General features: G+C 40.6%; 1 pseudogene; it reads left to right on the top strand.

Annotated features, from left to right (window-relative positions):
- Positions 1–8,863: 8,863 nt before the first annotated feature.
- LOC104870470 lies at positions 8,864–10,735 on the top strand (annotated as a pseudogene).
- Positions 10,736–12,370: the final 1,635 nt, after the last annotated feature.

The raw sequence follows: 12,370 nt of genomic DNA on the forward strand, positions 1-12,370 counted from the left end.
TAAATAAAGAGCCTTCCCCTCTAGGCTTAGTGCCCTCAACAAAAGAAGGGGCACTTGACTCGGGGATTTCCAGGATTTTTTTTTTTTCAGTACTTGGGACGGAACTCAAGGACATTCTATCACTGAGCTACATTCCCAGCCCTTTGTATTTATTTGTTTTAAAAATCTGAGACAGGGCCTAGGCTGGCCTCAATTTTGCGATCTTACTACCTCAGCCTCGTGTGTGCCACCACACTCAGTTTCTTTTGAATAATCCTGTCACAGATAAAGATAGATTTAGAAAATCCTGTCATAGGTAAAGATAAGGTGAGATTTATCTTCCTTCTAAGACAGTCTGGACCTGCTTAGAGCTACAAGTGCTGCTGAGACTGACTCATCCCTGGGCTGGTGCTCAGGGCCAAGAATTAGCTAACTGGAATACTCCAGAGGACCAACCTGCACTGGATCTGTGAAATCTCACATGGCAGCCTGGGAAAGGGTGGCAGGAAGGGGGCCATGGGTCTCTGCTTGACTCCAGTCCTTCCTTACTCCACAGACAACAGGCCACTACCAAGACAGAGGACGCTGCCTGCGTTCATCTAGCCATCATGGAACCGTTCTGTGGCAATCCTAGCAGGGCTGCCCGGCTGGGCTGGATGGCTCCAGCCAGGGAATGGGAAGGCAGGCCCTGGAAACCACCTGATCCTTGCACATTGCCCTGTTTCGTTCACACAGGCAGCCACCGACAGAGCACACGTGGGCAGTGACTGTAAAAGAACCGGATGGAATGAGGGCTTTATCACCTATTCCACTAAAAATTAATCTGAGAATTTTATGATTTTTAAAAATAGACAACTGTGGTGAACTTTTTTAGAAAGAAGAAAGTAAATACGATAATCAGAGATAAAATCTGTCACTGTATTACTTTTATCAAGATGTACTTTTAAAATCTGTATTGTTGTAGATGAATGCATTCTGCTCTCCCAACCGTTAGATCTTTGAGCTGATTATGTTTTTGTCTGCAACATATGAGATTTTAAATTGTGTTTAAAATGAAATACATAGTTAGCTGCCTATGATGGCTGCTGAGATTTGTTAGAATGCAGACATGCTGTAATTGGAGGTCGCCCTTCCTTCTCAGGGATAGAAGTCCTCTCCCCAGCTCAGTAATGCCAGGAGCCCGCTCTGCAACTCAGTGCACCAGGAAGAGCTGACAGGACTCCGCTCTTGAAGGACACTTGAGGGATACTCTTGCAGGGCACCACATGGGCAAAGAACCGCCACTGACTAGTTAACAAGGGGAAGATAGAGTGATTCCCGTTTCAATACTCTTGGATTTGACCTGTATTCAAAATCTAGCAAAATTTCCACTGGAAACTATTCACGGTGTACAGCTCTGGTCCTGGTAACTATAATTCTGCTTCCTAAACATGGGAGACATAAACTACCCTTGAGATCAAGACACAACACTTGACAGGAAGAAAAACTGGATTCACAACTACCAACCTGCACTAAGTTTCTTCAACAACTTACGAAGTCTCTGTCTCTTGGAGCAAAGATAGACAATGTTCTCGACCAAGTGACTTCTTTCATTTCCTGCAGGGTGCTACCTAAACTCTCAAGAGTAGGATCTCTTTTGGTACTTTACTTGTTCTCAAACTTCCTCTTTGTGCAGAGCTGAGTAGGCCCTACAGGTCCTGTAGAGCTCCTCCTCCAAAGGCACCTCCTTTAGAGATGTTCCCAAAGATGGGAGGAAGAAGGGGTTGCTAATATATGACTTCTGTCCCACCATCTGAACTAAGGCACGGGCCCCTTCACAAGCCCCCTGTTTTTTCTGTCCCTCCTTTTTCCTTTATAGTGTCTTTTCCTTACTCCATACCTTCTGCCTTACCCAGCTAGTCCTAGCCAGTCAGCCCAGTCAGTCTCCTTCCATGTCTTTATATCCACAAATGCTGTTATTTCCTATTAGGGATTAAAAAATTTTTTTTATGGGGGGAGTGGGGAGCTAGCTATTGCTTGCATTTGTTAAAATAAGTATGCATTACTTTTGCCCCAGAAAAGAATGTTTGTGAAAATAAAAGTTTTCTGGACTCTCTAGATCATTTTAAAACAGTTGGTCAATTATCTTAAAAAACAGGACCTCGAGCAGACCCCTGTGGTACCGTGGAGCACTGACATTAAGAGTAGCCACTGAGCAGTGGGTAAAGAGTCTTCACATTTGGTGACATGAGCCTTCTTCCTTCCTGTTCGACAGGTGGGCAAGCAGAGGCTGGGAAATGTCAGGCCTCCCCCACAAGGTCCAAAGGAGCAAGCTGGGGAAGAAACAAGGCTCCTCTCCCAGAGCACAGGGCTTTCCCCCACCCCACAGGGGTAGGGGAGGACTTGTTTTGTTCTGTTCTCTTACTGAGGGTTGAACATTGGGCCTTCACACTGAGCTCCGTTCCCAGCCCTTTAAAAATTTTTAACTTTGAGAGGGATATCCCTAAATCTCCCACGCCAGGCCTCAATGTGCAGTCCTCCTTCCTCAGCCTCTCGGAGTTCTCGGCTAACAGGTGTGTGCCCTTGTGTTCTGATGGGAGTGGGTTTCTTAAGCAAGGATCTGTGCTAAACTTGTGGAAATGCCATCGTCCTTTTGCCCAGCAGCCGAGGGCTGTGTGCACATGCTGCTTACTTACAGAGGGAGTCGAGGGAGGGAGGCTACCTGGGAACTCATGTTGTAGGAAATGGGGGCTGCTAGCCGGGGTAACCTGAGTGGCTGCAGGGAGAAGGTAGCCTTGTCTGGCCCTCCATGCAGGGTTACAGAGACAGAGGAGCGCGGATCCGGAACCACACAGGACCGGGCTGGAGCCGGCTCGCAGGAGGTGGTAAACTGACGATGCATTTTGCTCATGGCTGGAATCTAAAATATAACTTTAAATTATTGGAAACAAACATTGGAAAACTGCCTGTCAGGATCAGAAAGGCACTTGGAGGAAGGGTCTTCACATCGAGTATCAGAAATGAGAGCTGGGCCCACGTGACCCGATGCTACCTGTGACCTGTGACCGCCCATCCCTGCATCTCCAAGGTCCCTGCTGGCCCCAAACAGCAGTACGGCCGCCTGGAGGTCCATTCTGCACATGTACTAAGCAGGAACCCACAGTATGCAGATTTGTGAATTCTGCAGACATATTACAGGAAACACCTGAAGACCTTCTAAAAATTGTGATATAAAGGTTTGAAGTCTTACCGAGGACATAAGCACCCCCAGAACAGTCGGGACCATATTTTGTGCAACAGTGATTCTTCTAAATATAGAACACACAGCAATCACAAGAAGGATGGATGCAAGCGATGTCCTTGGATGCTCCTCAGAACAGGCGGGTGACAAACTGCTAAGAGGGGTTTGCGTTGAGATCCTGCGCGCCCCGATTTAGCAGAAGCTTACTTGTGCTGCGGCAGGAGTGGGCAGAGCCGCAGCACTGCATCTCCAAACCTCTTCCTTCACCTTGATCCAGCCCTGCTGTAACAGGTCTATGCATTTCCTGCACTTGGGGCCTTTCTTTTTCTTTTCTTTTCCTTTTTTAACCCCCTGGGAGTAAATTTTCCAATCCAAACTCAGGTTATCGCTAACATTTGCCAGATATCACAGGCTGGCTTCTTTTCTTTTAAAAATGCCTCCTCACAGCAGAAACATAAAAGGGAAGATCTATAAACATTTCAGATGCTTAATATACTACTTCCTCTGGGATCTTCTAAGCGGAAACTTTGCTCTTTAGAAAAGGTGGGCATCTCTAAAAGTCATTTTCTCTTGTCAGGAGAGCTCGCCATGCACTTGGTTGCAGCTGAAAAGTGTTTTAATAAGGCTTCTCTCCTTTACAAGCCAGGCTTGCTTTTGCTCCATCCCACAGCCGGGAGCAGGAGGAAGATGGCTCTCAGATATCCTTTTGTTACCCTAATCAGAGCCAGAAGGGCTGTATTGACTTTCGGGCCTTGGGGAGTTGTAGTCCTTTTGTATCCATCTCATCCAAGAAATCAAGTTTGATTAATTTGTCATCAAGGAAAATGTGTGATCCGCTCCAAGCCAGCCCTTTGAAGTGGAAGGATGAACTTGGGCTGCCAAGTCCAGGTCAGCGGGCGAAACAGCGGTGGTGCAAATCCAGCAAGTTCTTCTCTGCAGAGCTGCCTTTTCTCATTTAAAACACTTCCCCCGGCTCCCTTTATCTTAAAACCTTTTCCACGCCAGTGTTCTGTGTTGGCTGCTCCTTGGCTAGCCCACCCCCTCTAAACCTTATTGTTTTCTTTATACAGTTTTGAGGGCCACAAGGCAAGTAAGATCCAGAAAACATTTAACCACTCTGCAAAGTGTGGGGGTGGGAGGATTTGACCTCCCGCCAATCTTAAAAGACCACTGTGAGTGGAAGAGCACAGAGGGCTGAGCTCCGTGTCAGCACGTGCTTCTGGAATGAATAATCGGAGGGGTCTCCAGCTGGGTCATGGGACAGATGCTCATTTATGATGCTCTGGTCTTGTTAACCTGCACTTAGTGGTCTTCCCAAACTGCTGAAAATGCATAAGGTAGTGGCCCCAAGATATTATTTAATCCTAGACTTAGTGTCGTATTTCTTGTTCAGATGCTATATATGCTTTATAAGGAGTTACGGAGCTTTAAAAAATTACAGACTAAGCAATCTTTATGCATTCCACAGTGTAAGAATCCCCATACTTAGCATGCTGGTGCACAGAGGCCTTTTTTATGATTGCTGCCTCTCAGGTATATACATAAAGATACGTTGAATTACAGAGCAAAAGTCAGGGGCTCACTTGGCTTTTAAAGACAGTTTCAAAAGTGCCAACAAATTATAAACAGCCTCTGTGGTTACTGAATCCAGTGTCTAAACTATTATTACAGAATGTTAAAATAATGAGATTAGTGAAAACTCTCAGCTTTAGAAATCTAAGGCTATTTTGACTTTTAAAAAAATCAAATCCCTACTTATAAAACATCCAAACATTGCCTTATTCTAACATGGGTTGAGTTCACACTGTACGGCAGGTATGTGGAATGCAAAAGTGTTTATGATACTTCCTGTACTTATGGTCTAGTAGTTCAGGTTTAATATTTCTCAGTCTTCTAAAGTATAAGTGCTAGGAAGCACAGACAAGGACTTATTTTGTTTATTTGTGTGTGTTTATCTGCACAGCCAATCAGAGTTGCTCACGAACTACTTGCAGATCGACTGGGTCAATACTGCATATGTCTATATCAGCTATACTAATGTCTATCACCTTTTACTTTAAGGTATCCATGACTAAAATAGTCTATATGTAATACAGGGAGCTGCCCACAATTAGCCTGCAATGACAAGTTCGAATATTGCCAATCCACAGTGGACAGTATGACATTAATGCTTCCACAAGAATTTGTTTAGATTGGAAAACATTTTCATCCATTGAACTTCCTCTTATATTCCTAAGTAATACTGGCAGTAATGTCCCCGGAAAGTTCATTCAGGTTTTAAATTGGGTCTTGGTAAATCAACTCACACAAGTCAGGTACACAGAAAAGTCAGTACACTGCCATTTGTTTTTCCCATTAGAGTATGATGGAGAACAAAGATCAATAAGTAAGAAGTTGAGAGACTGTATAGGTTTGGCTCGAGTATTACAACCAGAGACTCATGAGACCATGAACAAGACCAATACCTCAAGGGTAAGGCGAGAAAGTTCCTTGGGTCAGTTCACTGTCCTCACTGTACGGATGAACTGATAACAGGTAACCAGTGAAAGAGTGCTTACATTACTAGCTTTGAAGAAGCTCTACTTCTCCCTTGTAAAGATGAGGAAACTGTGACTCAGAGAAGGTAAGTAACTTGCTCAAGGCACAAGCTAAAAGGATTTCAACCCAATAATGCAAATTCGAAGTTGAGTTCTGTGCATTATGCCAGTTTCTTTCTGATTATTCAGTGCTGAGTTGGACATCCTAGGTTGGTTCAATTCAGAGAGAATCCTACAATCTTTCTATAGTTTTAAATGGTGAAACCACCAACTCTTTTAGTTGGATACCTAATACTCTGGTCAAAAAACCAAATTCCATCTTCTCTGCTCTTCTCCTTTCTAATCTCTGGTAGAAGCATTTGCAAACACAAATAGTTAAAGGTCAACAGTAAGAAGCAGAAGAGGGATTTTTGCACACTCCATCTGTGCTGGGATAATCCAGAATTGGCCATGAACACGCTGAAGGGCCTACGCACTACAGCAGTAATTCCTTTTCACCTGCCATCCACACCAGTCAAATGTGTTTTTCTTGTACATTCTTCAGAGAAGAGTGTTAGGCATGTGTGCCTACAGATTGGGCACTCAATAAGTGAGACAGAAAAGCAAACTTCAAATATAATTTTTTAAAAATTCTGTTAAAACCTTGAGAAAATAAGCAAATAGATGGTGTGCCCTAGCTGGGAACTGCTTTTAAGATAAATCTGCTCATTATGTGACGCTGCAAAGAGGCAGGTTAGAAAATGCATCCTTTTTCCATATAAGATTGCTGTTTTCTTTTTAACAGCTGAGAGATTTGGGAATCTGGTTGCAACTTTGACACAAACTGCTTGTATGACCTTAAACAAGTTCCTTGTACTTTCTGAATAATCTCTTCATCTGAGAAGGGACAAGTTTGAACGAGGCCAGAAATGTATCCACCTTTGTCTTAAAGCTACAGATCCTTTTCTTTAAAAACAAACTCTTAAAAGAAATCTCAAAATTATTGTCCATTGCAATATTCAATTTCCATCAAGGCAGCCTAGCATTAGAACAACCTAGATAGAGCCACAGATGTATCCTGGCTGTGTACATGAATGATTACATGATCTTGGGAGAGTTATTTCACTTCTTTGAAGCCTCAGTTTTCATCCACAGAAAATGGGAGCAATAATAATAATAATAACAATAATAATAATATCACCCTTATAGGGCTTGGGGAGGAATAATTTTATGGCATGGAATTTAATCAATACTATTATTCATATTAGTATTATTAGTATTGATATTATTACTATGAACAGAGCTGTATACTATAGGAAAGCATATCCAAATCTACCTAAGCCCTGGTTTATGGGGGTAGCAAGTGCTTACAGTACATCCTTTTGTCCTTATCATTTAAAGGGTGACAAACAACCTTCATGAAACAAATTTTCATCAGTAGAGGTGCTTCCATAATTAAAATGATAAAACTGGTGTTCATCATTTGTGATAGAGCCAGAGAGAAGTATAAGGAACCATACTTGACCTATAAGGGTTAGATCACAACTGTGACTATTTAATGAGGAGGGAGAGAGAGACATGAAGTGGACCCCTGGTGGGCTGGTAAAATTCTATTTCTTGATCTGCTGTTATAGAAGTATTCTTATTACAATTCGCTTACACGTATGTCCCGTGTGGCTTTCTGTACCTTTAAAATACAACTTTTAAAAAGCGACGTTTCACAAAATCAATAAGTACATACACAATGCTTACTGGTTTCAAAAATGTTAAAATTTTGCGATGCAATGCGTATCAGTGAGGATGCGTGATTGTTTCCTATGGTCTGAACTTCGCAGTATCTGAAAAGCATCTCTGTAAACCAACCTTTTAGGCAATGCTCTTTGAGGCTCATGAGCCTCTGTAAATTTTTATTTGATTCTGTAGTGTTCATTTTTTAAAAAGATACACTGAAAACACCAAAGTCTTGTTCTTTATAACCTGCCTATTGTCATGATTCACCACTTATTTTTGCCTTAAAAGGAAATACTGCCTTAGTGTTACTGTCATTTCTATCATCCTTCTCTATTAGAGAGAATCACAAAGCCTACATGTTTTCTAAGACCTGAAACTTCCCTCTAGCCCCATACTTTACAGAATCCTATATGTGCAAAAACCAAATGATTTAAGTTTCCTGAGCTGAGGAGGAAATTGGGGAGTAAGAGCTTGTCCACATCTTTACTGTTGGGAGGAGCACACACATTCAGCCATACCATCTGTGCAAATGGTACAGAGTTCAATGTGCTTACCATTATAAAGGCTTATGATTTATGCCTGCTAGTTAAATATGCTTATGATTTAAACTTATTTTCTCTGGCAAGAAAGAAGGTAGTCAGCGCCACAGCCCAGCTAGATGATGGGAAATATAAATATATTTCAATGATATATATTTGAACTTGCTGAGCTTTGTAAATGCTACTGTTTTCTTTTCTTCCTGTAACAAAAGACCTATCATCCTGTAGCATTCCAGAAATTTTTAATACATTCATTAGTGAAAAGCAGTTACTAGTTTGGTTTTTTAAAAAAAACAGCAATTACTACACTAAAACAATCACTGAGAAAGGAAAGGCATGCATGGTCTTGGCCTCTGAAACACCACACATTAGGTGGAAAGGCAGAATCCACGCTAATAAAACAACTGAGATCATCAGTAACCACTAGATGATAAAGTCCACGGAGAATGCATGGTGGCAGTAATCAGACTCAAATATGAGAAGGCAGTCATTATGAAATTTTAAAACCTTTAGTGTGTTATGTCTTGTCCCTCAAAGATTTCATTAAATTTGCTATGTTAAAATTAATTGTGCCTCACATGCATACTCTTGCATTGCTGCCTCCTCCATAGAGACAGGAGAGTCTTTAGATGAACAGAAGAAGATGTGAGACTATGCTGGCATTTTTGTTTATTTTGAAAGGAATCTATTAGCCAGAGAGGAAAAGTAAATTCCTTTCACCTGGCTAAGCAGGGGACAGCTGAATCACAGGGATCAAATGTAGCACTGAAGAGCAGGAAGAGTAACTGGCTTACTCTGACATGAACCATTCAAAGGGTAAAGGGTAAAGAAGGACTGACGTAAGCAAGATTTGTTTTTTAAGAAAGTAAGATGAGAAGATGGAGGATAGCTGCCCTTTGGAGTTTGATGTGATCCTCATAGGGACGGGTTTGCCTGAATCCATCTTTGCAGCTGTATGTCCCAGGAGTGCCCAGAGGGTTCTGCATGTTGATTCAAGAAGCAACTATGGAGGAAACGGGGCCATTTTAGCTTTTCAGGACTACTGTCCTGGATAAAGGAATGCTGGGAAAACAGTGATGTAATAACTGAAAGTTCCATATGACAAGAGCAGATCCTTGAAAGTGAAGAGGCCATTGCTCTTGTCAGAATTTTCAGGAACATATTGAAGAAACTGGTGCACGACAGAAAAACGACGCTTCTGTGGTATCTGAAGGCTTCACAGAAGCTGCAGATCCTAACCACCTGCCTATAGAAGATGAGTCACTGAGCACTCTGAGCTATAAGGTGTCTGCAGAACAAACCCCAAGCGGTTGATCAGAGATTGCCCTAGAAGTAAACACTGCTGAAGAAATGGGGGGAAGAAAGCCATAGTGATGATAAAGATGAGGAAACAAGTGAAAATGTGTCTACAGCAGAGGACACTATAGAGCAACTGAAGAAAAACAGGATTACTTACTCTCAGGTTATTAAGGAAGGCAGGAGATTTAATATTGATTTGGTATCAAAGCCACTGCACTCTCGGGGTTTGCTAATTGGCCTTCTAATCAAATTTAATGTTAGTCGATAGGCAGAGTTTAAAAATTTTACCAGGATGCTTGCATTCAAGAAGGAAGAGTGGAACAGGTTCCTTGTTCCAGAGCAGATGTCTTTAATAATAAACAACTAGCTGTGATAGAAAAATGAAATGCTAATGAAATTTCTTACATTTTGTATGGAATATGAGAAAGATCCTGATAAATATAAAGCCTATGAGAAAATAACATTTCCTGAATTTTTAAAAACTCAAAAGCTAAACCCAACCTCCAATATTTTGTGTTGCATTCATCAGAAACATCCAGCAGTACCACAGATGGTCTCAGAGCTACCAAAAGCTTCTTCACTGTCTTGGACGATACGGAAACACTCCTTTTTTCTTTCCTTTGAATGGTCAAGGAGAACTCCCCCAGTGTTTCTGAAGGATGTGTGCTGTGTTTGAGGGCATCTACTGTCTTCGCCATTCTACACAGTACCTTGCAGTGGAGAAAGAATCCGGAAAATGTGAAGCAATCATAGATTAGTTTGGACAGAGAAGAAACTCTTAAGCATTTCCTTGTGGAGGACAGTTACTTTTCTGAGAAGACATGCCCACATGTGCAATACAGGCAAATCTCCAGGACAGTTCTAATTACAGATAGATCTGTACTAAATCCAGATTCCTATCAACAGATTTCCATTTGGACAGTACCAGCGGAGGAGCCAAAAACTTCTGCTGTTTGGGTCACTGAATTATGTTCTTCAACAATGACATGCATGAAAGGCACCTGTTTAGTTCATTTGACTTGTACATCTTTTAAAACAGCAAAAGAAGATTTAGAACTAGTTGTGTAGAGATTGTTTTTTCCATATACAGAAATGGAGATAGAAAATGAAGATGTCGAGAAGCCAAGAATTCAATGGCCTCTCTACTTCAATATGAGAGATTCTTCAGAAGTCAGCAGGAACTGTTACAATGATTTACTCAATGTTTATGTCTGCTCTGGGCCAGACTGTGGTTTAGGAAAAGATAATGCAGTCAAACAGGCTGAAACACTTTTCCAGCAAATCTTCCCCACTGAAGATTTCTGTCCAGCCCCACCAAATCCTGAAGATACTGTTCTTGGTGACGACAGTTTACTACCAGAAACTGCAGAATCCAGCCCCATAGCAGAGGCCAACTCAGAGACTCCCAAGGAAAGCACAGTCCTGAAAACCCAGAGGAACCCTCTGAATAATGGATATATACCACAATTGGAACCCTCGTTTGGAAGTCTTACTGGCCTCAGAGCCACATTGATGCAGAGAGTGTTTGAAAAATATTAGAAAACAGTAGCCAGTTGACATGCAGAATTGTAAGAAGAAACATCACAGAAATCCAAAAGGGGATTTCTCTTAAAGAGGACATTGCATGAACACAAAATACTTGTAAAAAACATTGACTTGCCTATTTAAAAATACCATGAGATTAGGAGATAGAAATTATAAATGGACTGATTTTCAGGAATATAGCTATAGATGTGAAAGAGGTCCTATACATTCTGAATAATTCTGTAAGGACTTTTGTTTGCCACTTTGGATTGTTGCCAAAAAAACCCACATCTTACAGCTAACATATTTCCTTTGAGTTTTTGAATTATATTTTTATGAGTATCATGACATAAAAGTTAAAAGTATATATAAATTCAGTGGCGAAAACTAAAATATCATGATCTACTAGGCAGGAGCCTGTTAGAAATAAAAGGTTTGTTTTGTTTTCTATGATAAGAAAAATTGAAAATTCTAATAGTGCTATTTTAAAGATATTTTTATAGACAAATCATTAATCCATTTCTCAGTAGTGGCTTTACTACTAGTAGTGATATTATTATATGAATCATGTATAAACTAGGAAAAGTAAATACTGAAGAAATGAAACAACAAAAGGAAACATTTGTTTATAATCATTGATCTTTGCAGAATACTATTGAGTCAAGTAACCAGAACACCAACAAAAATGTCTAAAGACCTGACTGAGTTCTGGCTATGCCACTGATACTGTCAGGCAAACTGTTTAATTTCTGAGCCTCAGTTTCTTCAGATATAAAATGGAAATAGTAAAATTATGTCTACTGTAGGAGACTGATTGTGAAGATAAACTTAATGCCAACCTTAGAATGTTTTTTCTGGAAACAAATTGTTTCAGAATTTTCTCACTGGTGTGAAAAAACAAAACAAAACAAAACAAAAAAACCTCTCTGTGGTGAATAATTGCATACTGTCAATTTCCTGACAAAATAAATCAGTTTTTTATTGCATTAAGCTTCTTAAATAAAAATTTGTTTCTTAAAAAAAAAGAGAGAGAGAGAGACAAAGATGAGACCTATGGTTATGTTCCTTAGGGAAGTTCAAAATAGAAATAGTTGTTCTTATCAGGGTACTGCAGAGATTGTTAAACACAGTGCTAGGAGCCCCGATGCACTTGAGCTGTTGGGGAGAAAGTTCCAGTTTGTGCTTGAATAAGCAGGGTTATGATGATCACCACATACATACACGTAACCTAACTAAGATTACACAATGTAGCTGCCAAAACTACAGGAATTTTCAAAATGGCAGATGAAAAGGATATTTCTATAGTACAAAAACCCCAAATATAGAGTGAGAATTAGTGACAAGAGATTAGGAAAGATCTCAAAATAAAGTTCAACAAATTTTAATAACACTTAAACACACTCCATAAAAATGTAACTTGCCAAGGGAAGGAGCACAATTCATAGCAATAGATTAGAAAACTGCAAGAACTTTTGAACAAATTAACATTTGCACTAAACACATAAATCACAACATTCTCAAGTAAGAAAAGTACAGACTAGTCTTACCTTACTGCTGCAAAA

This window comes from Fukomys damarensis, unplaced genomic scaffold, assembly GCF_012274545.1.
Source record: "Fukomys damarensis isolate Sample0158 unplaced genomic scaffold, DMR_v1.0_HiC HiC_scaffold_28, whole genome shotgun sequence".
In the NCBI taxonomy this organism is placed as follows: domain Eukaryota; kingdom Metazoa; phylum Chordata; class Mammalia; order Rodentia; family Bathyergidae; genus Fukomys; species Fukomys damarensis.